Here is a 27,242-nt window from a genome sequence, read left to right as displayed (position 1 = left end):
TCCGGCAGTGTTTCTTCATGTACCTCTTACACCATTTAATTCCAGATTGGTCGTGTTTAGGAAAATAAATAAACCCAGACCCTATATGTTTATCGATGAAACAACCTTCGAGGTAGATCTTTACACTATCCTCTTGTGGTCTACCTACTTTACATTGATTACATTAACTTCAGTGCAGACATCTGCTTAATTTTTCCAGAAAGAATGGCTTCTGGAACTTGCAATTTCAGGTGTTTTGGATGTGTTCTTAGTTTCAATAGCAGGTAAAAGGTTTAATGCATCTAAAACATCTTCATAATGTCCCATGCATTCCAGGTTCTCTTTGTATTGGTTGGTCTTCATATATATAGTAACAAACTGCATAATTATGTTCGGCATATTTTCAATTTAGTAGTCTAGCTACATCAAAATAAAACTACCTTGTCCATTGCAAAGACAATCTGCCAATTTTTCCTATGCATGCCATTTACCATTGCTAAGCCATGAATTATTGCATTTAGATGTGCAGGCTGCTGCATCCAGTATTTATGGTAGATTGCTACGAAATTGAGATACCTGAACGACGAGTTGCCTTTACTGTGCCACACACAAGCGGACGCGGCAAGTGCAATGGTGGCGCGGGACAACCGAGTGGATGGTGTGGCCGTGTGGCACGCTACCACCCACTGTTCACCTAAACGGTTGTTTAGCCCGTTTAAATACCGTGTAAACGCTACACGGTGGTGCACCGTTTCCGTTTAATCACCCGTTTACTCCGTTTAATTGGCCGTTTAGCCCGTTTAATGGGACGTTTTGTCCGAATAATGGCTAAACGGTAGGTGACCGACTGTTTACCGTTTAGCGTTTAGGAAAACCCTGCTACCACCAAGCGCATATTGCATCAGGCATGCAAGCGTGCAGACTGACCTCACTCACCGCACAATCTAACAGCCCAGTGCTCAGTGACAGTACCAAGCAGCAAATAGTAGGAGTTCCAATTCATGGTTGATGCAAGCAAAGAAAGGTAATAATTGTAGCTCCTGCTTTCTCAATTATTATTTTCTTCCTTGTGTGTTTTCAATTATTATGATCAATGGTTTGGTTCAATATTTTTCAAATACCCTTTGTGTTTTAATCATGTTCAGGTAAAAAACTTCTCGCATGTTTTCCAGACAGGTTCGGGTAGTGACCACCTGTGCTAATCATTTTTTTTTGTCTGCATATGTTCCTCCATAAAATTTCTTTTAACTCGCCAACTATATTTATAGCAAACATTTGAAACGTTCGATGCATTTGCAAGAAATAAAGCTTCTGTGTCTTGCGATGTTATGCCTTTTAACATCAATTTGATTGGTGCAACACAAAAAGGGAAATGCCAAACATGGATCTGCAAGGTTTGAATTATTAACTGTCCACTTTCCTTTTTTGCTTGCTTTACAAGGTTTCAAATATTAACAGTTCAATTTACAATTTCATTTTCCTTCCTTTGCAATGGCCTTGGGTTCAGTTTTATTTTCAGCTGTGTCAAGACCATGCAGAATTCATAAATGAATATGGTGTTTTCTTTAAGGCACAGACTGCTCTGATCTGCCATGTTCTGAATTGTTCCAACAAAGTAAGTGTGACATGAAGTTCCAGGTAGATATATGATGCATGCCGAATAGAAAATAGAAATATATTGCATCCATACCTTAATGTTAATTTATTTGCCAATTTATATTTATGGTTGGCATATGGAGCTAATACTCTCTAGTTTTTTCAGCCGATCAGCGATTTTGGACCATGTTCAGGATATAAATATTATATCATGTTTGTTCTAATGTGCTCAGGTAATCAGATCCATACTTATGCTTTTAATGTAGTGTATGCGTGCTTTTATCTTAGATTTCAATCAAATGAATTTTATCATTGTTCTTTTCCCCATAGTCCACCCAGTAAATTTATTTCTTATCAGAGCCGCAAGGTTCAGCGTTCAGCAACATGGTCCACGCTAACGGAAAAAAAATACTCACTACATCCGAAGTGCACTCATTGTCTCATTGTGACTGATGCTTTTCGGTATGACTATTCTGAAATCTGAGTGAATCAATCCCTCTTTCTATTTTAGAATGCTTAATTTTAAGATTACGGAGTATTGTTATATGAAACTTCAACAGGACAGCAGTTGGCCATGTTGCTTCTTTAGTTTTGCATCTGTTCATATTTGATCTTTAAACTAATTTTGAATAGTTATGCCGCTATATGTAGTTGCAGATAACATGGTTATTTTAGTTATAGGCTTCCTGAGTACTGCAAATAGATAGATGATCCTAGGCATCAAAGACCTGAAAACATGGATTTTGATATTTTGATAATTGCGCTTATTTTTCCTGGAAGATTTGTTATTTGGAATAATGATACGTGATTTATACATATTAGTTCCCGCATTTAAACTAAAACATATAGCCTAGTCTTGCCATCTCACAGCGTCTTAGGATGTATGAAACATTTTATTAGCCAGACCTCTCAAGTTTTTTTCCTTTAACAAAATAGTGTCTTAGTCATACTGCCAATATATATGGAAGGGATACAATGTCCAGCCAAATTTATTGCAGTACTACTTATAGATTCAAGGAATTCATTTTCACCCTTACGCAATAGTCTGGAGTCTTCTTTGCTTTATTTCTCAGGTTGTTGCCCTTTTTCATCAACCAATTCAATCAATATGGATTTTACTTGACTATGGACCAGTCAGTCTATGGAGTAGTGATTTAGCTACGTAATTATTGTTTCATGATCTCTGTTTCTTTTATTTTCTTGCCCATCCATCTAGGTTTTGATAAAGCCTTAGTCTATAATACAATGGATACATGGAGTATTCGCTCAGCTGTGTCAATTATCCTTATATGAGCTTCTATGAGTTTTTAAATTGACTTGCCCAACCGTTTAAAAGTTTGATCATCTACACACCTATTCGATTTACAGTTGGAACTAGCAGACCAGGGGAATGTGCACAAATGTGGTTTGCATCTATTCTGATTGTTGGTTGAATTGTAAGGTATTGTTGGATTACTTCTTCATATCTCATATTCATGGAATACGATTCACTTTCAAGATGCCTTGATGGTGAAATGGTAGACACGCGAGACTCAAAATCTCGTGCTAAAAAGCGTGGAGGTTCGAGTCCTCTTCAAGGCATAAAACGGAGAATGCTCCCTGTAGAAGTATTCCGGAAATGTGCGCCTGGCGCTCTCCTCTATCTTCTGAGGTCCTTAACCATAGGTAATATAGTGCTTTTCTGTCTGTGTTTCTACTACAGCATGTTTCTTTTGAATTTTGAGTGGTTGCAGAGCTTCCAGGGTTTGCTGCTCAAGTCAACGTGTCAGCAACTGAGATTACAAGATTAGCTGACCGTATCACCTCTAAGTCAAAGGAAACATATGATTCAGTGGCCTCAGTACCCTATATAAAATATGTATGCAACTCTTTAAGCCACTGCAATTTACTAATTGCACTGTTTTGTGGGATGTGGCATTTATAGAAACCCATATAGGGCTTTGGGCTTGTAATTTGATCTATAGTCTTCTATAATTATAATACTCGGACAACAATATAGTTATACGGAAGTATACATATATGTTTGCAGCATGCTGGTTCTTAGAAAAATACAGGTTGCAGTGAATATATACAGGTCTCAGAACCGAACAATTTTATGTGTAGGTCAGTTTTGCATATGTCGTTGCATCATTGCCGCAACTAGATGCACTGCAACCTCCTCTGGTTCAACCTTCTGTTCTTCCCAGGATGGTATCATTATCTGAAGATGTTCACAGGGCAAGTACAGAGCCAGCTAGGCTGTTGGATTCACACTTTATGTTATGCAGGTGCAATGAACTGGTAATATACAGTACAAAATTATGCAAATGGCTTTTAGCTTCGTATCTATGTTACTCTTACTCATATTATTTGCTTGGTCTGCTGAGCATCTATGAAATAATCTCACTGACCCATCCATCACCACGCTGTTCATTCTTCAAATTTGTGCCTGCATGTGCGCGCGATGGCGCGCGCCCTGCACTAGTTATACAACATCGTCGGCTGCTCTCGCGGTGTCTTCGGCGAGTCTCCAGGAGAGGCGGATAGCAATCGAGCGGTAAGGCTTTGGGCCTTTTGGGTCGCGTGTCTGCTTAATAGCTTGAGGCCATGAGAACACAACTCCACGTTCATGCCAGGCAGCGGGCTTTGTGGCTTATCGGCCTTTAGCAAATGAAACACGACGCATTCTCTTGGGGGCTGACAGTTATCGCCGGGGTCGACTTCGAATTTTACTGGGGTCTTAGCTGGTGGCAGAACGGAGGATATCTGGTGTTCACGGAAGATCATCGGGGTAGGCGGACCCTGATAAAATACTGTAGATCCGCTAGTCGTTACAACACATACAATATTCAGATGAAACATATGCAACATCCAGATGAAACATATGAAACACGCTGACGCGGAGTTGGATGCCCACGGTCACCTGAAAACATCTAGGCCCCTAGTTGGGTTTCGGTGATTAATGACAATACGAGATTACTGTGACTAACGTGTGTTTTGCAGATGTAATTAAGTTAGGTCATGGTAATGGCAATTGATTGGGCAATCATGGTTATCATGCCCCTATGATGGAAATCGTTTCGGTTTTCAAAGGATGGACGACAAGGTTAAGGATAGACTAGTTCTAAGTGTCGTTTGGTGTTGAAGAGACACTTAGAGTAGTTTATGACTTTGTTTTTCCTTTGACCGTACTATTAAGGGGGGTATGGACTAGTAGCTTGACTTAGGTGAATCTAGTGGGTTAGGTGTGGTGCACACTTGTTAAATCTAGCACTATGTAGCTCCTAAACAGCCCTTAGATCAATTGGAGCAAACTTCATTCACATATGATTGCGAGTTGGAAGTGAATGGAGGGTCAAATGTTGACCGGACACTGGTTTCGGTGTGATCGGACGCTGGCGCAGAGTTCGGTCAGTTCATTTGATCAAGGAGAAGTCATCTAGATGCGACCGGACGCTGAGTGAAATATGACCGGACGCTGGGTGCCAGAGTTCAGTCAACTCCATTAAGGTTCTAGAGAGGGAGAATCCTGATCAGACGCGTCCGGTCAGTGCTGACCGGACGCTGGTCAGGTTCCAGCTACTGACCAGACGCTGAGCAGCAAAGTGACCGGACACTGGGTGTCAGAGTCCGGTCAACATCAGTAAGGTTCCAGAGGGCAATTCTTATGACCGGACGTTGATTAGGGTTCGGTCATAACTTAACCGCTCGGTGGCGAGGAGAACTGACCGGAGCGTCCAGTCATTTTGATCGGAGCGTCCGGTCACCCCGCAGTGGCACATAACAGTTCGTTTTGAATGAGGGGTTATAAATACTTTCTCTATTCACTCAAGAGATCATTTTTGCTCATTTCAACAGCCGAGAAACACCCTTGAGAGTGCCAAGGAGAGCAAGGTCCTAGTGAGGTGATTGAGATTTGAGAATCCAAGAGAGAGGCCTCATTAGTGAAAAGAGAGTAGCAAGTGTGCATCCACCCTTTTCATTAGGCTTGTTGTGGTCAAGTGAGAGTTCTTACTTGTTACTCGTGGTGATCGTCATCACCTAGATGGTTTGGTGCTGATTGGGAGTTTGATGATCATCCAGTGGAGCTTGTGGATGACCCAACTCAAGTTGTGAGCGGTTGTGGGTGATTCACCGCGACGGAGTATCGAAGAATCAACACATAGAGAGCACTTGATCCTTGCGCGGATAAGGGGGAGCTACACCCTTGCGCGGGTGCTCCAACGAGGACTAGTGGGGAGTGGCGACTCTCTGATACCTCGGCAAAACATCGCCGTGTTTCTCCTTCTCTCTTTACTTTGAGCATTTACTTTGAGCAATTCAATTCTTGTCTTTACATTCATAGAATTGCCATGTTAGAGTAGGATTATAACTTATGGTGCAAAATTTTTGTGTGGTAGAACATTAGAAACACTTTCTAGACACAAGGGGAGAAGTGGGCTAAGTGTAGGGTTTAATTATTTCAAAGAATTTTAGAATTAGTCCAATTCACCCCCCCCCCCCCCTCTTGGGCATCTTGATCCTTTCAATTGGTATTAGAGCCTCGTGCTCACATATTTAGGCTTAACCGCCTAGAGAAAGATGTCTCACGGGGATGGACCTCATCCTATCTTTGAGGGAGATGATTTTCCTTGTTGGAAAATCCGCATGGAGGCGTATTTAAAAGCTCTAGATGTTGGAATACTTAGAGCCGCCTCACAAGGATTCCCAAAACCTCGGGATCCCACGCACCTTCAAGGCGATGAAGTGAACTATGAAAAATAGAATGCAAAGGCTAGAAACAGCATCTTTAGAGGCCTTTGTAAAGATGTGTTTAATAGGGTGAGGAACCACAAGGATGTCCATGCACTATGGTCAGACATTTGTGCGCTCCATGAGGGAACTAATAGCGAGCGTGAGGAACGCTATCATCTCGTAATGAAAAAAGCTTAATTCTTTTGAGATGCTTCCTAAAGAGAGTGTTAATGAAATGTACTCACGCTTGAATGTTCTTGTAGAGGAAGTCAATGGGCTTGGACTCACTCAAATATAACCATCCGATTTTGTAAGAAAAATCTTAAGTGTCCTCCCCATTGATAAATATGGGCATATTGTGACCGTGCTTCATCAAGGTAATCTTTCCACCGCTACACCGACTCAAATCTTAGGAAAGATCAACGCTCATGAGATGTACATGCACATTACACCACAAGATGGCCCATCCTCTACCAAGAAGAAAGACAAAGACTTGGCATTCAAGGTTAGCCAAGAGAAAGGCAAAGCAAGAATTGAGTATGAGAGCTCAAGTGATGATGAAGTTGATGATGCAAGTATTGCTCTCATGGTGAGAAGAACCACCAAGATGCTAAAGAAGCTCAACAAGAATGGTGTCAAGTTTGATGGCAAGAAAAAGAAGTTCTTCACTAGCACTAGAAGGAAGCCAATCTCCGAGATGGATTGCTACAATTGTGGAGAACTTGGTCATCTAGCTCATCAATGCACCAAGCCAAAGAAATACAAGTACAAGAAGTACAAGGGCAAGAAAGATGACTCAAGTGATGAAGATAATGATGAGAAGAAGAAAAACAAGCCACACAAGAAGAAAGATGGCAAGAAGAAGAAAAATAGGAAGGCATACATCATCGGTGATTGGCTCACGGACATTGATTCGTCTAGTTGCTCATCCAATGATGGTAGTGACAACAAGAAGGTGGCCGCCATTGTGATTGACTCTTTATCATCTTCACCGACACCACCGCCATCATCCTTTGCACACCTATGCCTTACGGCCACGGGTGAACGAAAGGTATCAAGTGATGATGATAATAGTGGTGATGATCATGCTAACAATGATGATAGTGATAGTGATAGTGATGATGATGAATTTGAATCACCTTCATATGATGATCTCATCAAATTGTTAAACCAATACACTAAGATCATTAGAAAGACTAGAGCTAAGAATGATTCTCTTTTAGCTAAATGTGATATAGCGGAAAAGACTAGTGTTGAGCTTAGAGAAGCAAATGATGCTATGTCATCCAAACTCAAGGAGCTCAAATCTTCTAAGAAAGATCTTAAAGATAAACATGATAAACTTGAAGGGATGCATAAAGAGCTCATCACTAGCTACAAAATGCTAAAAGAAGAATATACAACTCTCAAGATCAATCATGATAATCTTGTTATCGCTCAAGAATTTTTATCCAATGAGCCACATGATGCTACTAACAATGTTGTTAAGATTGATATAGCTACATCATGTGATGATTTAATTATTGAAAGCATTGAGCAAGGATCTAGTGGCAAAGGCAAGCAAGTGGTTGAAACTGGCAACTATGATGAGTATGTCAAGCTCAAGCATGATAATGAAAAGCTCAAGAAAGATCTTGAAGAGCTCAAAACCACCAACACTATAGTGTTAGAAACTCTTGATCATGATGGTGATTTGATTCTTGAGAATGAGAACCTCAAAGAAGAGAACAAGAGATTCAAGGAAGAGAAAAATGATGATGCACTCAAAGAAGAGAACAAGAAGCTCAAGTTGGAAAAAGAACATCTCAAGATTGGATTGAGCAAGTTCACAAGAGGCAAGCATCTTCAAAGTGAGTTACTCATGAACACCGTCATGAAGATGGATAGAAGTGGAATTGGATATTTGGCAAATCAAGAGAATAAGTCTCAAGCTCAACACCAACAATAACAAAAGTCAAAGCCAAAGCCAAAGAGGTGTTTTGGGTGTGGACAAGAAGGCCACTTTGCCCATGAGTGTCAAACTCCACCACCACAACCCTTGTCCAAGCATGTTAGACCTTTTGCTTTCAATGCTCATTATATGCTTAGAAAGGACTCTAGTGGAAAGATGAAAGTTATGTTCTTAAGACCTCCCAACAAGAATAGGCCTAAGAAAATTTGGGTAGCAAAGTCACTTGTTGAGAAAGTGAAGGGCCCTCAATAAGTTTGGGTTCCTAAACAAGCTTGATATCTTATGTGTAGGTGAACTACAAGACTAGTGGAAGTCATTGGGTAATTGATAGTGGTTGCACACAACATATGACCGATGATCCTCGTATGTTCACATCACTAGATGAAGAAGTAGATGGACAAGAAAGAATTACATTTGGTGACAACTCAAAGGGCAAAGTCAAAGGATTGGGCAAAGTGGTAATATCAAATGATCATTCAATCTCAAATGTGCTATATGTTGCTTCATTGAGTTTCAACTTGCTATCTATTGGACAATTGTGTGATCTTGGCTTTCACTGCCTATTTACTGAGAAGGAAGTGGTTGTATCCAAGAAAGATGATGATCAAGCGATATTTAAGGGATTTAGATACAACAACCGATATCTAGTAGACTTCACCTCCGAAGATGCTAACTTGAATACATGCCTATTCATCAAAACAACACTTAGGTGGCTATGGCATAGAAGACTTGCTCATGTTGGGATGAGCTCACTCAAGAAGCTAATGAAGAATGAATTGGTGAGAGGGTTGAAGGATGTGAAGTTTGAGAAGGACAAGCTTTGTAGTGCATGTCAAGCCAGCAAACAAGTTGCAAACACTCATCCTACAAAAGCTTTCATGTCAACAACAAGAGTGCTAGAGCTCCTTCATATGGACTTATTTGGACCAACAACATACAAGAGTTTCGGAGGAAATCTTTATTGTCTTGTGATTGTTGATGACTACTCTAGATACACATGGGTATTCTTCCTTCATGACAAATCCGAAGTGGCATCATGTTTCAAGAAGTTTGCCAAGAGAGCACAAAATGAGTTTGAAGTGAAGCTTAAGAAGATTAGAAGTGACAATGGTAAAGAGTTCGACAACACAAACATTGAAGCCTATTGTGATGAAGTTGGAATCAAGCATGAAGTCTCCACAACCTACAAATGTTGAGAGAAAAAAAATTGGACACTAATAACACTTGCAAGAACAATGCTTGATGAGTACAACACATCCGAAGCTCTATGGGCGGAAGCTATCAACACCTCATGCTATGCATCCAACCACCTATTCCTTCAAAAGTTTTTTGGCAAGACACCTTATGAGTTGCTCAATGGGAAGAAGCCGGACGTCTCCTTCTTTAGGGTGTTTGGTTGCAAATGCTACATCTACAAGAAGTGGCAACACCTAGGGAAGTTTCAAACATGTTGTGATATTGGTTTTCTTGTTGGTTACTCATCAAAGTCCAAAGCATATAGAGTATTTAATCATGCCACCGGCTTGGTTGAAGAAACATATGATGTGGAATTTGATGAATCTAACGGCTCCCAAGGAGCACATGAGAATCTTGATGATGTAGGTGATGAATCATTGAGGGAGGCTATGAAGAACATTTCGGTTGGAGACATCAAGCCTAATGATGATGAAGATGATGTACAAGTGATCAATCCACCTTCTTCATAAAATATGTCACAAGATGGTGATAAAGATGGGAGAGTAGAAAATGAAGATACTCATGTCTCCCATGATCAAATGGTGGCACAAGCACAAGATGTTGATGCTCCACAACCTCCCCCTTAAGTGGTTGATCGAAGAAACTCACCTCTACTACAAGCTCATCCACAAAATCTCATCATAGGGAGTCCATCAAAGGGTGTAATGACTCGATCTCAAAAACTTGCTTCATTTATTGAACATCACTCTTTTGTCTTTTGCTTTGAGCCTACCAAGGTAGAAGAAGCTCTTCAAGATCTGAATTTGATAAATGCCATGCATGAAGAGTTGAATAACTTCACCCGTAATGAAGTTTGGACTCTTGAAGAGCGACCACAAGGTGCAAGAGTCATTGAAACAAAGTGGGTGTTCCGCAACAAGCAAGATGATCAAGGCATTATTATGAGGAACAAGGCAAGACTAGTTGCAAAGGGGTTCTCTCAAGTTGAAGGGTTGGATTTTGGAGAGACCTTTGCACCGGTTGCAAGACTAGAAGCCATTCGTATCCTCCTTGCATATGCATCACATCATGAAATGAAACTATATCAAATGGATGTGAAAAGTGTATTTTTAAATGGCTTTATAAATGAACTAGTCTATGTTGATCAACCTCCCGGGTTTGAAGACCCTAGATATCCTAATCATATTTATAGGTTGTCCAAGGCGCTATATGGGCTTAAGCAAGCCCCAAGAGCTTGGTATGAGCGTCTTCGGGATTTCCTCATTGAGAAGGGCTTCACCATTGGGAAGGTCAATACCACACTATTCACCAAGAAGCTTGATGGATATATCTTCATTGTCAAGTGTATGTTGATGATATCATATTTGGATCATCAAATGAAGATTCTTGCAAAGAATTTGGTGAATTGATGTCGAAGGAGTTCGAGATGTCAATGATTAGAGAGGTTACATTCTTTCTTGGTTTTCAAGTCAAGCAAATGAGAGAAGGGATTTTCATCTCTCAAGAAAAGTACACCAAGGATCTTCTTAAAAGGTTCAATATGGATGAATGTAAGCCAATCAAGACACCAATGCCATCTAATGGACATCTTGACCTAGATGAGGGAGGTAAAACGGTTCATCAAACTCTCTACCGCTCTATGATTGGTAGCTTGTTATATTTAACCGCATCTAGGCCCGACATCATGTTTAGTGTGTGTATGTGTGCTAGATTTCAAGCTAATCCTAAGGAAGCTCATTTGATTGTCATCATCACTTTCTTAGAGATCATGTTGCTAAGAATAATATTTCACTAGAAGGTGTAAGGACCGAGGATCAATTGGTGAATATCTTCACTAAACCGCTAGATGAGGCGGCATTTTGTCGGTTGAGGAATGAGCTCAATGTGCTTTATTTTAGCAACTTCACTAGAAAATGAGCTTGTGTTGTCCCTTGCATTGTATTGTAATATACAACATGTTTAACTTTTGGTAATGCATTTAGGGCTTGTCTAATATGGTTAAGATAACCGCCGAAAAGCGTGTGAAGAAGCTTAACCTTGGATCAAACTTGACAAGCAACTAGAATTGCTTTCAAGTATTGCATTACATATGCATGAAAGTTGTTTTATCGTTTCTCTTCAATCACCCTTTTATTGTCTATTTTCTTAAAAAGAATTATAGCCTAAGGCAAAATACTTTGAAAATTTTGAGGGTTTGAGAGAGGCCACTCACATCAGTTCCAATTGGTGTTTATTTGGGTCTTATTGAAGTTGGGACTTGATTGGGAACAGGCAGCACGAAGGAACTTTGAAGATCTGCTGAAAAAGAGTGACTGGACGCTGCACCGGACTCTGATGTCCAGCGTCCGGTCAGTTCATAGGAGGTGAACCGTTGCTGCGAAGGAGTGACCGGACGCTGGAACAGTCTTCTCCCTGCATCTGGTCAAAAGGTGATCCTGTGTCCGGTCAAGCGAAGAAGACGAAGACAGGATCGACCGAACTCTGGATGCGTCCGGTCATTTGTGATCGGACGCGTCCGGTCGCGACTCGAGGGGATTTGAACCTCTCTGGAGTCGACCGGACTCTAAGGTGGCAGCGTCCGGTTATTGCCACCGAAGCGTCCGGTCAGTAGAAAACGTTTGGATTGTGGACTCTTTTTCCTTTCCTTATCCAACTCGTGGGGGGCCACCATATAATGTCACCGCCTGTTGACCTAACCCGCATCCACCGTGAATCCACTGTTCCCGAGCCGCCGCACCGCGCCCAAATCGCCATGTTGCACCGCCGCGCTCGCGTCGTCCATGCCCGCGCCATAGCTCCGCCTGCACCCACGCCGCACTGCGCCACCACGTCCACGCCGCCGCCTGCGCCTCCTCTGCAGCAATAGCGCCACCGCACTGTTGCCCGAGCTCATGCCTGCACCGCATTGCACTACCCTGCATCTTCTCTGCCGCCGATCCATGCCACATTGCCACAACCCTAACCCTAGATGTCAAGTTGCTGATTCGGTGGTGCCCGTGATTCATTCCTCTTCTCTTCGATCGCCGATTCGTCAGGTAGCAAGCCCTCGATTCTAATTTCGTATCTTTTGCTTGCTTCTTAGGGTTTAGTATCTCTAGATGCATATTGAAATTATTTATATATCCAATGTATTCCATCGTGCAGCGAATCGGTGTTGTTGAGGTCACTTTGGCAGTTGTCAGTCAACTCGGGGCCAAGCTCGCGAGTACGGATTGAGGCCAAGCCTCGGAAGTGTCAGTGATAGTTTGTTCTTGTCCATGATTGCAGTTTGTTTTAGCTTCAGCAATGGCTCGTGTGAGGTGGTCCAAGTGATGAGGATCCGAGGCCTCCGCCTCGCTTGCTTGGTGATGTGAAAGGCAAGGCGACGAAGAAGATCACATCGAAGAAGCGGAAGTATGCAGATGCTGATACAGCGAGAGCAGCAGCAGTAGCAGTCGCCGCAGAGCATGCAGAGAGAAGAGGTGCTCAGAGTGGAGTCCATATTGCAGATCAGCTTTTACCAGCACAGAGGGCAGCCATTGAGAAGGTTGAGCGTCGTCATGGTAGTCCAGCTGGGACTGTCATGCTTGAGGGACGACGTGTTGCTATAGAGGAGACTCAGCCTCAGGGGGAGCCACAGTAGCAGACAGAGCAGACATAGGAGGCAGAGCAGACTGAGGAGATAGAGTAGGCATCTCAGCCACAGCTTCGCCACTTTAGTAGTACTCGTACCCAGGTGACACCGAGGCTAGAGACACAGAGGAGGGGTTCTCATTTGCCTCGCAGACCACAGGGTCCACCTCTAGTGACTCATCTGGATTTGAGGGCCGCCACGGCCAAGCAGGTGCAGCAGCTCAGATTTGTTCAGTTCGAGAACTAGTTCCCACCGATGAGGGATGAGCGTACTTCAGAGTTGTTCTATATACCACTGCAGGAGGACTTCTACAATGCATATCTTAACAGTGGGGTGGCCTTCAGATCTCAACAGGTTTGTTCTATTGAGGCCATTGTAGCAGCAGCTGGAGAGCAGATCTGTCCTCATCTCTTGTACTTGCTAGGGCTGATAGATCTACTTGGATGGACAGGCAGATATGTTCCATCATGGGTTCGTGAGTTCTACGCTTCACTTTATATTGACCCAGGCCACAGGTTTATTCACTTTGCATTCTGAGACCGTGACTACAGGCTGATGAGCTTCAAGGTCCGAGAGATACTCAGGTTACAGGAGTCACCCATCTGCATTCATGAGGTTTGCTATGGACATACAGAGCCTCCTAGACGCCCTCACAGCAGTCTTGTGCCTCCCACATATCTCATCCGACCTTGCTTCACAGAGCCATTCGGTGAGGGGTCGAGCAGAACATCCAGAGATCTTACTCCTATAGCTAGATTGCTTGATGCCATCATGAGGAGGACACTGCTACCGAGGATGGGATATCGCGATGGATTGACTCGCATTCAGTTGTGGCTACTGAACGCTCTGATGCAGCAGATAGTCTTTGATGTATGGGATTTCATTCTATCTAAGATGGAAGATACACTTGCAGAGGGGTTTAGAGGTCACCGACAGTTGCCCTATGCTCACTGGATTACTTTTCTAATTCACAGGGCAGTCACAGTGAGGCCTCCTAAGATGTTGGTAGAGTATTCAGGAGCTACTATAGAGTTTCCAGCATATAACATGACTTAGATGCTCCGCCACAGTGCAGCGAGGACACCTAGTTAGCCGAGCCATCGCCAGAGGTGCAGAGTCTGCAGCCCAGCAGGATGAGACTATCAGAGGCATTGCAGCGACAGAGGAGGAGCAGCTACATGCTCAGCAGGAGGGTATTGTCAAGAGCGACCCCAACGATAGTACAAATGATGACTACCAGGATATCCCTCAGATGTCTCCTCGACGACATGATGGTGAGGCCAGTGGCTCCATCTCAGCTCCACCTGCACCACAGACAGACCCCGCTCTACTTGCTATACTTGAGCGGATGAGGCAGGATCAGGCTCGTTAGGCCTAGGAGACAGCAGCTGCTCTAGCACAGGTTTAGGCTAGACAGGATGAGTTTCAGCGACAGCAGCAGGCTATCCAGCAGAAGTAGTAGGCCATGTAGTAGCAGCAGCTCCTCATGCAGCAGCAGTTACTCGGGTTCATGCAGCATGTTGTTACTACTATCGAGGCTCCACCGCCACAGCTCGGCCAGCCTGCCACCACTTCATAGACTCTAGTTCTATAGCCTAGTGGGCTTCAGAGTCAGGGACAGACTGCTACTCAGTTTGCTTCACCTACAGAGCAGGTGTCCTAGTGGTTTGCTTTGCCAGTGATAGCCCAGGGTTCGTAGTTCACACCGCTTCGCGCAGGCTTCACACCGGCTCAGACTTCCTCGCTGCTTGTGCCAAATACCCCAGTTTCACAAAGCCTTGGTGCTACTTTCAGCGAGTTGACAGGGTAGCCTACACCGCCAGATCTACATGTCTCTGGTCCTTCCACAGTTGCTCCTATTACTGGGACTATAGAGACGCTACCATCATTAGTTGCATCATCAGAGCCGCCTGCTTCAGTGATATCTGCAGAGTCACAGGCCGCACCAGTTCTAGATCTGACCCAGACCATTTCAGCGTCACTTCCAACGATAGAGGGTCATACAGCTCAGAGCTTAGGATTGGATGATGATGCTGCACAGTTCTAGATCGCTCATCGCACCTCAGCGCCCGACTCGTCCGCTACAGCCCCACCGACAGACCCTTAGGTTTTAGTATTTGACGTCAAAGGGGGAGAGGGATCGAGTATGATAGACTTAGGGGGAGCGATAGATCTAGGGGGAGCTTATCTATTATATTTGGCTTTTTATGTGTGACACACTATTATGCATTCATGTTTACTTTCATGCATCGAACTATATTTATGTGATAGTGATATCTATGTGATGTGATATTTATGGGATATGTGACATGTGTGCTCTCTACTTTGAATTATTTATATGTCATGTCACTTGGTTATGCTCATTTATTTTGCTTCCGTGTTTTACTCCGATGCAAATAAGCTTTATTTCTTGTACTCATGCTTATTTCATATCTATTGAGTACATCATGTTGGTTTGGGTCATATAAGATTGACTAACTCTTTTGTTCTTATTGTCAAAAGCTTATATGAACCAAGCATGTTGAAAACCTCATCTCTTTTACATACTCGAGGTTGTATTATCATCAATCACCAAAAAGGGGGAGATTGAAAGCATCTAGGCCCCTAGTTGGGTTTCGGTGATTAATGACAATACGAGATTACTGTGACTAACGTGTGTTTTGTAGATGCAATTAAGTTAGGTCATGGTAATGGCAATTGATTGGGCAATCATTGTTGTCATGCCCCTACGATGGAAATCGTTTCGGTTTTCAAAGGATGGACTAGTTCTAAGTGTCGTTTGGTGTTGAAGAGACACTTAGAGTAGTTTAGGACTTTGTTTTTCCTTTGGCCATACTATTAAGGGGGGCATGGACTAGTAGCTTCACCTAGGTAAGTCTAGTGGGTTAGGTGTGGTGCACACTTGTCAAATTTAGCACTAGGTAGCTCCTAAACAGCCCTTAGATCAATTAGAGCAAACTTCATTCACATATGATTGCGAGTTGGAAGTGAATGGAGGGTCAAATGTTGACCGGACGCTGGTTCTGGTGTGACCGGATGCTGGCGCAGAGTCCAGTCAGTTCATTTGATCAAGGAGAAGTCGTCTGGATGCGATCGGACGCAGAGTGAAATGTGACCGGACGCTGGGTGCCAGAGTCCGATCAACTCCAGTAAGGTTCCAGAGAGGGAGAATCCTGATCGGGCGCATCCGGTCAGTGCTGACTGGACGCTGGTCAGGTTTCGGCTACTGACCGGACGCTGAGCAGCAAAGTGACCGAACGCTGGATGCCAGAATCCGGTCAACATCAGTAAGGTTTCAGAGGGCAGTTTTCGTGACCGAACGCGTCCGGTCAGTGCTAACCAGACGCTGAATAGGGTCCGGTCACAACTTAACTGCTCAGTGGCGGGGAGAACTGACCAGAGCGTCCGATCACCTTGATCGGAGCGTCCGGTCACCCCGCAGTGGCACATAACGGTTCGTTTTGAATGAGGGGTTATAAATACTTCCTCTATTCACTCAAGGGATCACTTTTGCTTATTTCAACAGCTGAGAAACACCCTTGAGAGTGCCAATGAGAGCAAGGTCCTAGTGAGGTGATTGAGATTTGAGAATCCAAGAGAGATGCCTCATTAGTGAAAAGAGAGTAGCAAGTGTGCATCCACCCTTCTCATTAAGTTTGTTGTGGTCAAGTGAGAGTTCTTGCTTGTTACTCTTGGTGATCGCCATCACCTAGACGGCTTGGTGGTGATTGAGAGTTTGGTGATCATCCGGTGGAGCTTGTGGATGACCCAACTCAAGTTGTGAGCGGTTGTGGGTGATTCACCACGATGGAGTGTCGAAGAATCAACCCGTAGAGAGCACTTGATCCTTGCGCGGATCAAGGGGGAGCTACACCCTTGCGCGGGTGCTCCAACGAGGACTAGTGGGGAGTGACGACTCTCCGGTACCTCGGCAAAACATCGTCGCGTTCCTCCTTCTCTCTTTACTTTGAGCAATTCAATTCTTGTCTTTACATTTATAGAATTGTCATGCTAGAGTAAAATTAGAACTTTGGGTGCAAAATTTTTGTGCGGTAGAATATTAGAAACTCTTTCTAGGCACAAGGGGTGAAGTGGGCTATGTGTAGGATTTAATTATTGCAAAGAATTTTAGAATTAGTCCAATTCACTCCCTCTTGGACATCTTGATCATTTCATCACCGATCACGGGAGTAGAAGAAAATGGCACATGCAGATGCCCCCCCCCCCCCCCTCCCCGCGCACTCCTCTCATGAATTCTGAGCCCGTTATTCTCTCTCTGGTCATTGTGCATGCACAGGCCCCACGCACCGCATGCACCCCACGCCGAGCGAGTGGTCACACGTGCTCCCATATGTTGACAGGGGGAAAAGACGGGTGCGGCCCTGTGACTACAACACCCGCTCCTCTTTTTTTTCTTGGTCATCACGTCGACGAACATTACCGATAAAGAAAGTGTAAATTCTAGCGATGCTGCTGGGAGATGGACGTCTAACCAGTGTGTCTAGGTGCTTCGAGAATGTCGGCATGTCGCCACTTGTCACAGTCAAGCACAGCAATGGATTGTGGGGTACGAGAGCGATACAACTATGAGCGAGCACGTAACAACTTCGAATCGGATAACGATCTAATGCACAAGCACCTTTGCTTGCTAGTAAACCCTAATGGATCGGATGAATTTACTTCTATCTCTACTCAAACTAAACTATAACAACCATACATATACAACAATAGCATCTCCACTTCATCGAATTTTGCTGACGTGACAAATAATTAGATTATGGTGTACCGTGTCCATTGCTTTATTCAAAATCTCTTGTTCCTTAGGGGTTGTCAGCACAGCACCCCAAATTACCTGGCGGCTGCGATGCTCGCCTAAGGACAGTCCCAACCCAAAAACTAGAGGGTAGTTTTCACGTCAGCAAGAAATTACGTTTGGCCCCATCGCACCAGTTTCTTAACGTGGCGTCACAATAAATTGATTGTCCTCTCTCAATGTATAATGTCAGTCTTAATGAGAATTTCATGTATATTAAATAAGCTGATGTGTCATAATTTAAATGAGGTGAGAGATAAAAATAGTTTCATGGGATAAAATGAGTTTTATGGGCTTGTTTACGTTGTTTTCAATGTCAAGGAGTCTTGGAAACAGAGTCACGAAACTCACTAAGAAAGTGTCCGCTTCTTTTCAAGTCCAAACACAAAAATCTTTGTCTCCTAATGCGTTGGATGACGTGAGGATTTCGTTTCCCACGTTAGAAACAGTGTCTTCTATTTTTGGCAGAATAGCTGTTTTGGTCCCTGAACTATTACCCGAGACTCATTTTCATCCCTGAACTTTGAAAACGGCCGTTTTAGTTCTCGAACTCTACTTTTAGGCTCAATTACATCTTAGAACTATGAAGATGATCGCTTCAGTCCTTAAACTTTGTATTTTGGGCTCAATTTCATCCATAAACTATCAAAGTGTATTTCGGTCTTTAAACTTTTATTTTCAACTCAAGAAAACTTTATATTTAGGCACAATTTCATTCATGAATTATTAAAATGCATTTTGGCTCAACTACGTCCTTTGTCCAGCACCACCTACGACTTGAGTATTGTCCCTAGCGTCGTCCCAACTATCAAATCCGACAACACACTTTCAACATTTATATTCATATTCTAAGATGAATATAAATATAGATCTAAATATTTTTAAATATGAATTATTTTTCACCTATGGATAAAAATATTATTTAATACACAAATGGTTATTAATTGGGCCTAACACTAGAAGTAGCTAAGGAAAAAATGTAGATTTGCTATTGTTTCAATATATTCATGTATCTTAAGCAATAAATAGCGTTCGAAGCAATCATCATTGCTCCCACAAAAATCATCTAGTCAGATATATATAAACAATACCATTATAAAATAACAACTTAGAATTATTAATGGCCAATAAAGAGTTTTTGGATGAATATTATTTTTTCTATCTCTAATCGTTGGTGGTGTTGGAGATGACCAGGTGCAACAGTGCAGCGTTCCACGTAGGATGATAGATGTTGTGAAATGACGCCAGTACACCAGCAAGTGTCCTTCTACAGATGATCTCATCCGTCCATACAGATCCGTACGGCGTCCATACAAACAGTTAGGATTAGAGATTATATTACAGTTAACTGTGTCACCGAAGGGGCATGTCTCTTGGTGACGAGATTTAACTTCTCCTGTCAGTTGTGTCCTTTGGACACACCCCTTCACATGTATATATTCTATGAGATCAATGAAACACAGAATTTGTTCCCAAAATCTATGTTCATTTCATTCACTTTGCAATACGTTATCAGACACGTTGCTCTCAGGAACGGGAGAAGGAGAACGACAGAACGACAACAGAGGCACGTATGCCTCTACACCACCATCGGTAAGCATGGCAAAGATCAACTTACCTTCACATCTTGTTCGTGGCTTGCTCTTCGCCCTTCGCCGCGTCGATGGAGTTCGTCGTGGCCCGATCCGCCACCACGTCCACCATGGACAACGCCGCAGCGTCTTCGAGCGCCTTGGGCCTCGTGTTCGTCGCAACATTGCCCATGGTCATGGCCATGGTCCTTTCGGTCGCCTATTCGACTCTGCTGTTCGTGGCCTCCGTGCCAATGCAGTTCCTTGTCGTCGATGGACTCTTGTTCATGGCCGCCATGCTTCTCCTCCGCGCGATCTTCGTCTGCAGAGCCAGCCACCATCTCCTCGCCTTGGCTTGGACGGTGCCGGCCCCAGCAACGTCGAACCATGCGCTGTTGAAGCCCCGGCGCCACCCGTCATCGAAGCCCCAGCGCCGCCCGTTGAAGCAGTGGTGGCCACGCCCGCCTATGTCCCCATGGAGCCGATGTCGCCTGCACCGGCACCGCCTCACTTTTGGTGCGACTTCTGCAAGGAGTTCACCTCGATCCCACACACGCTCGAGTACGCCTACTCGCTACCGACGCCCACACCAGCCTCTCCAACTCTAGTGGCGATAGGCAATGGCGTCCTCCCGCTCGATCCGTGGTTCCTGAACACGCGGGCTACTCCCGCTCTTGACGCCGTGAAGGTTGAGGAAGAGGAGGATGTGGTGATCGGCCTCGGCATCAGCGACATCTTCAACAGCGCGGCGAGGACTGGTGTCTCATCGTACTTCTTCCTCGACAGGGTCGGACCCTTGGCTACGCCTCCGGCACGCGCGGGCCCCTCGGCTCCTCCGGCGGCGGCGACCCCGCCAACGGCTCCTCCTCCGCCCGTGACTCGTGCGGAGGCTATGGCCCGCATGAAGGAGAAGGCCCTCCTGGTGATGACTCCATCTCAGACAGAGGGCACCGCGACCACCCCACCGACGCTCCGGCGCCTCCTCGGTCGCAAGACGGTGGTAGTGGATAGGCGCCCCGGCCTCCGTCGCACCAGTGCCTGGAATCCAGCGGATCTCGGCCTCCCAAGCGCGGAGGTGCTGAACAAGGCTGTCGGTGGCAGCGGCTTCTACTCCCCCGACGAGGGGGAGTCTTCCTCGACCTGAAGATGGTGAGCACGGGCAGTGCAGTGGAGAGGAGCGGCGAGGTGATTTTGCGGCGGTGGCACCCTCTAGTCACACGATAGCGGCGGCTCCCAGCGATACGACAGTTAGGAATTTCTAATTCCTACCAGCCGGCTGGATGAAGGCACAAGCCAAAATGGGCCAAAACAGCCCGTGAGCGCCCTGCCCTTTTTCCCATTGCGCCTGCACAAATGGCCCACGCCGACTATGGGATGAATATTATATCCGTTTGGTCCGGCGGGCTAGTTATCCTTTTTTTTATTTCAGCAGTGATTCGCATAAGACACTATTAGTCTCTAGTGATTATATGCTGTAAAATTAAGTACTCTTGTGTTTAGTCGCTGACTTCAACTATAGTTGTACTTGTGATATTTTATCATTGTAAAATATCCATTTATGATATTATTCAAAGTATTTGTCCCCGTATGTATGGCAAATCCAATAAATAATATCCTTGTTGTTACAACCATGATCTTGCAAATTATTTATTCATTTATCACTTTTGCAATCGATCATTTTATTTAAGCCCCTTTTATGCTTTTCGACTTTAAAGCACTACGCGCTTAAATAATGGATGCGACATTTTATATATATTTTCTCATCAATTGTATAACGCGCATGTTCCCTATTTGTTTGTTGGCCATACATAAGGTAGCACCACTGTTGTTACTGCGGGATCTACACTAAGTAAACACTTAGTGACTATCCTCAACGTGCATACCCAACATCACAAATTAGAATATTTGGTCTACATCTTTTCACAAAGATGACTACCATTAAATCGCATTCCTATTGGCCATACACAAGGTAGCACCATAGTTGCTACTGTGGGATCTACACTAAGTCCATAACTTAGTGACTATCCTCAACGTGCGTACCCAATTCGTTTGCAAATTGACTAAGGTCTACATCATTCTTGATGACTACCTTAAGATGTGTTTATACAACTTGCATAATTACTTGGCATCTACTGTTAATACAGACTGCCCAATTTGAGGTCTACACTTTGATGGTGACTACCTCCATTATTTTATTATGCACATGAGATCTTTACAACATTAATAATACAAGATTTATCTTGTCTCTAGTTTGAATCCCATAATTACAACACACCACAACATTTTAATAACTTAAAATGTTTTGATGGTTTGCCTCATGTAGGATCAATGACCGTCAAAGAGTTCGAGCAGTGTTACCACCCGAAGAGGGTGTTGCACCTCTTGATGATCAACATGTATACATGGCCCTATATCTCATTAGGAGCCATATTCATCATGACCTTAAGGCTGAATATTTGTTGGAAGAAAATCCATGAAATCTATGGAACTCTCTTAAGCAACGCTATGAACAACAAAAGGCACTTGTCCTGCCTGCGGCCAACTACGAGTGGACGCAACTTCGCTTACAGGATTTCAAAACTGTGAGTGATTACAACCATGTTGTTCATAGGATTTGCTCAAAGTTGCAATTCTACGAAAAAGAACCTACAGATGCAGATAAAATAGAAAAGACTCTGTCTACTATGCTTCCCTCTGAAAGGATTCTTCAACAACAATACCGTGAAAGGCGTTTCCAGGTTTATTCTGAGCTTATACAAACTTTACTTGAGGCCGAAAAACATTCTGAACTTATGGTTTGGAATAATCAGCAGCGTCCCGTAGGGTCTGCTCCATTGCTTGAAGTACATGCCTACACTCAGAATAAACCCAAATTTGATGGTGGACTTTCTAAGACCCATCCTCAGAGAAATTCCAAGAAAGGTAAAAACAACGCAGACGCAATAAGAAATCCCAAACTCGTGTTTCTAACAATGGTAAGAACATTTCCAAACACAGGAATGACAAACCTGTGTGTCAGAAGTGTGGTTGTTATAACCATACTACAAAGAAATATCGTATCCCAAGTCATCTTGTTGATCTCTACTTAAAGTCTATGGGTCACGGACGTGCTGCACCAGGACAGAAGTATGAAGCCCACTTCAACATTCGACCTGACATCACCAGAAATGTGGATAGTTGTTCACAACAAGTTCCAATGGAACCAAGCAACAACAACATACGAGGAGGCGAGGATCTTGCTGATACGGGGAATATGATCGTGGAATATGCATCCAATGATATATTTGGAGACTTTGAATAGGCTCCCAATCCCTTAGATTCTCATGTCTTTATGTCCTAGTGATTATAATAGTTAAAATAATTTATGTCCTATGTGTTGTAAATATTTAATAATGTCATCACTATTTAGTTTGAATACCCAATAAATGTATTGTACACATTTGATGTATTGTACACATTTGATATTCAATAAATAAAGTATGTATTCTATATATTATCAAAGAGTTTCTTATCAAATTCTTTATTTATATATAGTTTCTATGAGGGTTAATCTGATGGAGGAGGAATTATGCCTAGTGGACAGTGGTACCACTAATTCTATACTTAGAGAAACAAAGTATTTCCAAACTCTTACAAAAAGACAAGGAAATGTTTTGACAATCGCCGGGCGCGATGCTACATAGTTGGCTCTGGTCGTGCCACTATTGTACTCCCCATGGGTACCCAAATTATAATTGAGGATTCATTATTGTATTCCGATTCAAAGCGTACCTTGTTAAGTTATAGAGATATCCATCAAAATGGTTTTTATATAGAAACCCGTGATGACAATAATGAGGAAATTCTCCTTGTTACTAAAAATAGCGGATATGGCAAATGAATTGTTGAGAAAATTCCCTCTTTTTCGTCCAGATTGTACTACACATACATCAAACCCGTACCGCATGTTGCGTACAAGGTAAATTTTCAGAATGTTGACGCATTCAAAACTTGGCATTAACGCCTTGGCCATCCTGGTATAGGGATGATGCGAAAATTATCAGCAATTCTAATGGTCATGAGTTAAATACTGCTAAATTCCCCAAATCTTCAGATTTATGTGCACTTCATACGCTATAGGGAAATTGATCGTACGGCCATCGCCCGTAAAGATCCAAAATGAGCCACTAAAATTTCTTGAACGCATTCAAGGAGATATTTATGGTCCCATACAACCACCGTCTGGACCGTTCAGGTACTTCATGGTTCTAATAGATGCATCTACTAGATGGTCTCATGTGTGTCTTTTGTCCACACGTAACCATGCATTTGCAAAAATTATTGCTCAACTTATTAGACTTAGAGCACATAACAAATTCATTCAATTCGAATGGACAATGCTGCTGAATTTTCCTCAAAGGCTTTCAACAATTATTGTATGGCTTTGGGAATTCAAGTTTAGCACTCTGCTCCATATGTCCATACACAAAATGGTTTAGCAGAATCTCTTATTAAGAGAATTAAACTCATTGCAAGACCGTTATTATAAAATTGCAACCTACCAATTTCAAGTTGGGGTCATGCAGCCTTACACGCTGCTGACTTAATTCAATTGCGACCAACTGTATATCACGCAGTCTCCCCATTGCAATTAGTACGTGGGAATATGCCAAATATTTCCCATCTGCGAAAATTCAGTTGCATTGTATACGTACCGATCTCACTGCCTAAGCGTACCTCTATGGGCCCACATAGGAAACTTGGTATCTATATGGAATATCAATCTCCATCAATTATCAAATACCTCGAGCCTCTTATAGGGGACTTATTCATGGCCCAATACGCTGACTGCATATTTAATTAGGACAATTTCCCAGTATTAGGGGGAGACTTCAAGTACCAAAACGAATGCCAGGAAATCATCTAGGATGCCCAAGGCATTCCCCCCCCCCCCCCCCCAGATCCATGTACTCTAGAGAATGAACAACAAGTTCAGAAAATCATAAACTTGCAACATATTGCAAATAACCTGCTAGAAGCATTTACTGATTATAAGGGTGTCACTAAATCCTCTTATCCTGCTCGCAATGCGCCCGAAAGAGTGGAGGTACCAATAAAAACCATTCAACTCCCACTTTCAAAGAAGAGAGGGAGAAGTACGGCCGCTCCTAAGGATAATGCTCCAAGTAAGCGTCCAAGGATATCGAGGGCTAAATCCTCTAAATCAGTAAATCCAAGCCAACCTCAAGTTGGTAGACACCCAATAGTGGATACAAATCCAACACCAGGACCAAATCCACAACCTGGATCAACAGTGCATCCAAATTCTGATCTTGGGATATCGAAACACCCTGACTCCATAGTTTTGGGAAATGTTGAGTCAAATAATGGGGTGAAAGAAATTTCCATCAATTATATAAATTCTAGAGAATCATACGATCGTAAGACTACTGTTGTCGACATGTACTCCGCAGCAATTGTAGAAATCTTTCTCAATGATCCAGATCCCAAGACCATGGCATAGTGCAAAAAGCACTCGGACTGGGCTCAATGAAAAGAAGCAATTCAAGCTGGGATAGCCTCGCTCACTAGAAGAGGGGTATTCACATCTGCAATACCTACACCTTCCAAAGTCTTTCCTATAGGCTTTAAATGGGTTTTCGTCCAAAAATGGAATGAGAACAATGAGGTGGTGAGATATAAAGCGAGGCTAGTAGCACAAGGGTTCACGCAGAGACCCATCATTGATTACAATGAAACATATTCTCCAGTAATGAGTAGAATTCCTTTCCGATACTTAATATCATTGGCAGTTCAAAATTATCTATCTATGCAGTTGATGGATGTGGTGACAGCATATCTATATGGGTCACTTGATTCAGACATATATATGAAGGTTCCCGATGGAATCCAAACGCAAATCGCAACATGTATTGTGTAAAACTACAAAAGTCATTATATGGCTTGAAACAGTCGGGACGAATGTGGTACAACCGACTGAGTGAATTCCTTTTAAAGAAAGGATACACTAACAATAATGATTGCCCATGTGTTTTCATTAAGAAATCTCGAACGGGATTTTGTATTATATCCGTGTATGTTGTGATTTAAATATCATTGGCAGCCCAAAGGATATAGCTGTCGCAGAACCGACCAATTTATAAGAATACAAGTACAATGGCAATCCGCAAGCGGTCGCACTGTTATACTTGAACCCATATAAACCCGGTAGTCCGTCGAGTACCACGACGGGTCTCGATAAACGATTTACAACAACCAAGATCGTACAGGGTTCAACATACATGCCACATATTACATAAAGTTCGCAGATACATTTCATCATCAGAGTACGAATAAAAGTTATTACAAACCAAGTTTGATAAATAAAGCGGAAGCAAATAAGTTCGAAGATAAAGTTTCCAACATAGTTTGATACAGTGCCAAGTAAGATCACGGTCCACAAAAGCAAGGATAGGAATTAATAAAGAAGCCTGCCCAAGGCTTACTCCTCATCCACAGCGGGATAGAAGCAACTCTTGCAATAACCATGATACACAGTGCCATCTGCAACAATGGGAAAATAAACCCTGAGTACGAGAAGGTACTCAGCTAGACTTACCCGTCATGAACCAGAAATAAAATGACTCCAAGGATTATGCAAGGCTGTATAAGTGGACGTAACTTGACAACATTTTGCGAAAAAGGCAACTTACCCGTTGTACAATTATGATTCCTTTATCAAGTTAATTATAACTATCCATTTCTAGATTAGCAACTATCCTGTGCCAAACATGTGGTATATCATTTAGAAGCATACAATAGTAACCATAGCAGGTATTGTAATTCCATTTTCATCCGAACCATCATGTTTCATAACACAGTTACTATGATGTTGGGACTAGCCAAGTTTCTCACTATCCGGGAGAGACGGCGATTCGAATCGATTTCAACCAGCTGGGAATTTATTCCTAACACAAACCCAGGTCTACCAGCCACGATAGCCTTAGGTCACCTTTGGTACAACTCCGGTACACATTTCGCGGGTCCGTACTGCGCCGCACAATCTGGAACACCAGATGCCAGGATGCTCAGGCCAAGCCTGCCCTTGGGCTCAGTCTAATCATTCCCCGGAAGGAGCGCACAACAGAACAATTCCCGGCCTGAGTTGAATTACTCGGCTTCGCGGTCGGAACGAGTTATCCGGCCAGCTAAGTGAGAGGCATGCGTTCAATCTTGTCAGAAGCACCAACAACGGTACGGTCCTTAATCGACATAGACGGGGATAAATCCACACCCAAGACCTCCATGTCTTGTCGCTTCTCTATCGACTTCCCGTCCGGTCTCGATTTACTTTTACCCCATGGTTCTCGTTCCACGATAGCAAATATAGCCAACCGTGCTCCGGTATCCACCTATATCTCGCAGGTGACAGGACATCACCCGACTTCTACCGGTCTAAGCATGGCTAAGCATATATATTCGATCCTGGACCTATACTGGTTAAAGGTGTAATATTTGGATAAGGAATGTACATGCATCAAGTGGTTTCATTCAACTCTTATAACCTAATGCATCAATCATAAATACGTAAGTAAACATTTGTAAATTACTGGGAGACTTATAATGCTCCGGGGCTTGCCTCGCAGAAAGGAAGTAGGGCGGTGGTCAGGACACTCCGGAAGCTCTTCAGGGTTCTGCTCCACGCCTTCGGGAGCTGCGGCTTGCGGATCCTCCTGCTGATTCCCTTCCTCTGCTTCTTCGAATTCCAGCAACGTGATCTCTTCCTCCGATCCTAGATGCATGAGTATGGCATAAGTATTACGAATGCAT

General features: G+C 43.3%; 1 non-coding gene across 1 annotated transcript; it reads left to right on the top strand.

The window, feature by feature from the left end:
- Positions 1-3,075: 3,075 nt before the first annotated feature.
- On the top strand, positions 3,076-3,156 carry TRNAL-CAA (transfer RNA leucine (anticodon CAA)). The gene has a single exon. It is a non-coding gene; the product is annotated as a tRNA-Leu (tRNA).
- Positions 3,157-27,242: the final 24,086 nt, after the last annotated feature.

Source organism: Miscanthus floridulus, chromosome 10, assembly GCF_019320115.1.
Source record: "Miscanthus floridulus cultivar M001 chromosome 10, ASM1932011v1, whole genome shotgun sequence".
Classification (NCBI taxonomy): domain Eukaryota; kingdom Viridiplantae; phylum Streptophyta; class Magnoliopsida; order Poales; family Poaceae; genus Miscanthus; species Miscanthus floridulus.
This window is presented reverse-complemented; position numbering and strand designations above follow the sequence as displayed.